General features: G+C 33.2%; 1 pseudogene; it reads right to left on the bottom strand.

The window, feature by feature from the left end:
* Positions 1-3,008: 3,008 nt before the first annotated feature.
* On the bottom strand, positions 3,009-4,906 carry LOC120073682 (annotated as a pseudogene).
* Between the last annotated feature and the right edge of the window lie 1,094 nt (positions 4,907-6,000).

Genomic DNA, 6,000 nt, shown 5'->3' on the forward strand with positions numbered 1-6,000 from the left:
TCTTAAATCCTTAACTTCATGCCAATTTATTGCCTCTACATTAAGGTTTCATCCAGAACTTTTTTAGACTTAAAGTCGTAAGAATTGGGGCTGAAAATTTGCATTAGAAAATGAAATTATGGAAGTTTCACCAATATCTTTTAAAAGACACGGACATTATAAGGAAAAACTCTAAAAATCAAGCATCAAGAATATTTGACATGCTCACACGAATTATTTTCATTCTTACAAAATTATTTCCTAATTTAAGCAAAAAAAATATATTAAAACAATCAAATATCTTAAGTTTTTAGAGCTAAATAAGTGTCATATATGAGACTTATCACTCAATGTTAGACCTTCGTGATTCAATTTGGAAAACAATTATGATGACGAATATGATACTCTTACTAAAAAAAGATGTGGGAGTCGGTTCCCCAACCACTTAACGTCAATGTAATTTGGTCTATGTGGATTTCTACTCATAAAGAAAATTTTGATTGTACTTTTAAGAGGCATAAAACTCATTTAGTAAAGAAAGATAAATCTTAAGAGGTTCCCGCCGATTATATCGAGACTTTCATATCAACTGACAAACCAACTATTACTCACATAATACTCTTTTTTGCTTTTACGACAGTATGGTCCATTCACAACCTAGACATCAATAATGCTTTCTTGCATAGAGAACACAAAGAGTTTATCTATATGCATCAACCCATGGGATTTCAGGATCCCAATTGTCCTCATCATGTGTACTTAATGAAGAAGTCTCTTTATGGGCTTTCCACATGCGTGGTACAAACAATTTGCTGATTTTATTAATTATTACATATTTAATAATTGATATATTTTATATTTATTACATCAGTTGACACAGTCGTATACCATCAAAATCATGTACTTTTTTATTTTTAAATGTAAGTAAACTAACTCCAAAACTTAAATGAGATAATCAAAATCGAACTAATCGAATTTCATATCAAAACAAAATAAAGAAAACAAAAATAACTTCCACCATGACCCAATAAAAATTATGGTATATCTTTTATATAAATGATATTACTTTATATAAGATGTATAAGTTGAATGATATATTAAAATAAATTATATTAATTGACTCATATACCAAATAGAAAGTATATCAAATATATCCGCCAATAAATAAATGAGGGTAAATTTTGAATAATAAGAAGTGCAAAAATCAAATTTAGTTTTTCTTTATATATTTGCAATTTTATGCTAGAATTGCAAGTACTCTTTTTTTTTCAACCCATTATAATTTCTCTTTTTTTTTTTTAATTTCTTTGTATGTTTTATTCCATTTTTGTTATCACTAAAGTTGATGTTTAATCCATTTATTATGAGCTAATTTTTTTTTTAAGGAATTTGTTTTCTGGATGTCCAAAAAGAATGAGTTAATTTTAAATTGGGATCACATTGTCATCCATTATCATTAGTTTTATTTTAATTAAGACTTCTGTAAATAGTCTCTTGAAATACTTCAATTTTATTACTCATTAATAGTGTGCACTTACATTTGATGGCCATCACTTTCTTGACAGATTTTTTAAATCAAATCAACGAGTACACATTTCAGTTATCAAGCAATTCATCTTTTGATAAATATTTATTACTATCTTTAATGGGTAAAAAAATTATTTATTTTGTAGTCCAGTCTTTAAAAATTAATAATTGCTATCATTTCTCGTGATTTAAGTGAAGTTGTATCTAGATCTGAGTAAATGAATAAAAACCAAACATAAACCACTAGTGAAATATTAGTTAATTCAACAACCTATAACACAATGAAATAGACTACTTAATAAACACTCCATGAAGGACTGGCATAGATTAGAGGATTCACTATTTAAGGCTGAAGAAGCAATGTTTGTGTTGAACATTGGTAGCTTATGAGAACATGTAATCTTCCTAGATTTTTTTTTTAAAATCTAGTTTACTTAATCAGAAATTCCATTTTAACCCTCCATTAGTTTAATTAGCAGGTGAAATGTGATTTATTTGGTCAATCCAAACTAATTTTAAGTGGATTAGATTGATCGATTTGTTCGAGTCATCAGATTTTTACTTCTTCCCTAATTTTCTTTTCTTTTCCTAAAAACCAATTAAGGTAGATTTCCCTTTCCCTATGCAACTTCTCATCTTTTTATAACTCTCTTTATTTAGCCAAATTAGCAACTAAAAAGAGTTCACCTTTTCTCCTCTTTCCTTGTGCCATAAGAATACGTCAAAACAAACCAGGGACTCTCAATGTGAGGTTATATTTTGAAGTGATTTTGAAATAGTTAAAATCATTCTTTTAATATTCATAATCAATTTAAAACATGATTCTGGTAGTTTAAAATTAGTACCACCATCATTCCTTCAATGGTTAAAATGCACTTTTTTTTTTTCATATTTAAAATTATTACGGTATGTTTTAATCCAATTATTCCATGAGATCCGCTTATTGGTAATTTGGTGCACATTAAAGGAGAAATAAACAACAAAATTATAGAAACAAATATTTCTTCAAAATGGTGTCATTTTAATATATATAAATAATTTGTGAAAATAATTACACAAAGAATGGATTAGAGGGAAAAACATACACAGAGAAACCTCTCTTAATTAAACTCTGAACAAAAGTAAAAAGAAAAGAAAAAAGAAAATAGAATACATATATTATATCTAAATCATATATATATACTAATATATGACTATTTAAGTAAATAAGAATATGCATCTGATGAAAAAGAATATAAAAAAAAATCAATTTAATTTTTTCTCTTTTTTCCCCTTTGTGGGCCCTAAGAAAGTACTTCAAAATCCAACATAATTGGATCATCCTACCAGTAGAAGGCGAAGAAAGAACTTTCTCCGCCTGACGCCGTGTGGCCGTGGCCGCCGACGCCGTAACATCCACCAGGCTCTTCTCTTCCGCCGCTGCGGCGCCCGCTTTCTTCCTAGCAACTGCGAAAAATCGACCGGCTCGGAACGTTGCGGCGGCATAGCGGGCTTTTCGAAACCTACTGCCCCCAATTCACTCCATCGAAGAATGGATGCTGTTTTAAATCTCAGTAGCGCCTCTTCCGATACGCGATTGCTCTTTTGCGGCTCCCTAACAAGAAGTCCTCTGATCAGATCTCTAAGCCGCTAGACGACTTGCGGCGCGTCGGGATCTGAGCGGTTGTCAACAACATTGGAACAGAAGTAGCTCTGTTTTCCAGATCCTTTGAATGGCGTAGTTCCGTGAAGAAGCTCGTTAGAGGAAGATCCCTAAAGGTCCACACATCAACGGCGCTGCCGTGGGCCTTTCGCCTTGGATGATCTCCGGAGCGAGATACTCGGTGGGAGTAGCCGACGAAAGACAATAGATCTGACGTTGGTAGGTTCGGCCATGAGTTCGGGGGAGAGAACCGCCGACGAATAGACCGAGTCGATTTGATTGCGATTCTTCTTGGAAGGAGTGATGCGAAGGGAGGAAATTGGAACGGTTGCATACAGCCATGGGATCGACGAACTCGTATCGGAGGATTACCACCGCTGCCAGCCGCGCTGGTGCTGGTGTTGAGTGGTGGGAGCTGCCGTTGATGTTGACGGAGGAGGATTTGACGAGAGTGGGGCTGACGGAGCAGCGGAGGGAGAGGTCGAAATCGGAGAGCATGATGTGACCTTCGTCTCGGATCAAAAGATTTTCGGGTTTCAAATCTCGGTAGACTATGCCTAACATGTGAAGGTATTCTAATGCTAATAGAACCTCTGATGCATAGAACCTGTGTAATTTTATCACATTCAGAAAAACAAAATAATTCCAAATTCAATTATTACAAATTAATTATGAAGATCCATTTTTTTTATTTTTATTTTTTGAAAATTAAGCCAAAAAGGATAAGCAAAAAGAGACGAAATTGAATCAAAATGGAGGAAAAAGTTAAAAAGAGAGGAATATTGTAACCTGGCAGCTTCTTCTGTAAAATACTTATTAGGTTGCTTTTGACGAAGAGAATGAAGATTACCACCGCTACAAAACTCCATAACCAAACAATAAAACTTATCAGTTTCAAAATAAGAATAGAGAGTTGGCAAAAATGGATGATCCAAAAGCCCGAGAATTTCCCTTTCTGTTTGTGCTCTCAAAAGCTTATTCCGACTTGCCAATGAAGCTTTATCCATCACTTTCATGGCGAAAAATGTATCAGTCCCCCTCAATTCAACCAAATAAACACTTCCAATATCCCCATAACCAAGCCTCTTCAATAGCTGGAAATGACTTAAATTCAATGCCCCGCCTCTCGACACCATGTTAATGGCGTCCCACCGCACATCTCCGCCCGTGTGCGGTTTTATCACCACTCCCGGCGTCTCCATGCTGTCGCAACGAAAATTATTTCCACCACCGCCACCTTTTGCCGGCATGAAACCAGAGTTGTTGTTGTTGTTGTTATGGTTGTTGTTTTGATTCTTCATGTTCGTCGCCGATGTGCTGTTTGGAATCGGCGCGATGGATCCCCCTGGCTGCCCGGAATGGATCTCGGAGTTCACTGTCGTTGTCAGATTGCCGGAGTTTACGCCGTTTTTCGAGATTTGATCGATTCTTCTCAGAGAATCCGGGTGATGTTTATTGAAATTTTGTGTGTTTACGTTCATTCCTCCTCCGTGAGAATCGTTATCCCCTTTTGATGTGTTGTTAAACATCTAAATTCATAATTACACAATCAATTTCACGCCTAAATTTACACAATCTTGTTCATGCTCAGGCCATAAATTGGTTTACGGGAGGAAAAAAAACACTGAAAATTGATGGAATTTAAATGCAATACCTCAGATCCGTCGTATTTATTATCGGATTTTGACAACATTAATAATGGCTGCACCAAATCACCATCTCCGATCAGATTCCGACAATGAATATAATTCAACATTGTCTTGATTCAATCAAACAGATGATTCAAAGCAAATAAAACGAATGAAAATAGATTTTTCTAATACGTTGGAGCCACGATCAAGGATTGTTAATGGCCAACACGTTTTTTTATTTAAAAACATCTTTAAAATGCTTGTATTTGTTTCTCCAAAACAATATTTTAGATCTAATTCAAGATTTTGCAGGAATTAGCTCAAACACAAATTCAAATAAAATCATTAAAATAGCTTTTAATTGGAAAGTTTAAAAGTTTTAAGTTGAATGGTGGAACATATTTAATTTTTATATTTTCAAATACATTCATCATAAATTATTAAACAAAATGGAATTGCAGAGAGAATGCAAACAAACCGGGGTTTCTTGATCGAAATTGAAAACGAATGAAAAACGGGTGTTGTTTTTTGGTTTATAGAAACTCCATGGATGGAGAAGAGGGGAAGAAAAAGAGAAAAATATCAAAAGGGGAGGAAGAGAGGAGAAAACACAAAGAAATTTGTTTGTTTTTATTTTTCCTTATTAGTAACAAGAAATTTGTGTGGTTTACAAGAATAGTAAAAATGTTGGTGGATGGTTTTTAGCATGCATTGCCAGCGCTCCAACCTTTCTTTTTTGTTTGTGGAATTTAGAATTTGGGAAATCTTTGACAAGACCACCACCGCTCGCTTGGAAACTAAGTCTCGATCAAGAAAGTATAAGAAATTATTTGACCCAAAAAAAATAAATAAAAAGAAAACTATAACGAAATATTGTCTATCAAAATCAAATTTCTCTAATGATTGATTTATTAATGTTACTATCCAAAAATACGAATTACCTCATGCATACTCTCAACAACAATTAAAAGGTTGGTATCTTATAGAAATGTCAATGTTCGATGGATAATTTTAGAAAGTTAACAAAATTAAAATAAATTAATAAAAATATACTTTTTAAATATTTATTATTAATATTATAATGTGCTTATATTACAACATTTCATTACAATTTCTTTTTATTTTTTTTTATTTCATTAAATTATTTATCATGATGGAAATATTATTTAAAATGTGGATGAAAATGTACGTGTCAACAAAAAATTAATTCCATGCTCACAA

The sequence above is a fragment of the Benincasa hispida genome, chromosome 3, assembly GCF_009727055.1.
Source record: "Benincasa hispida cultivar B227 chromosome 3, ASM972705v1, whole genome shotgun sequence".
In the NCBI taxonomy this organism is placed as follows: Eukaryota; Viridiplantae; Streptophyta; class Magnoliopsida; order Cucurbitales; family Cucurbitaceae; genus Benincasa; species Benincasa hispida.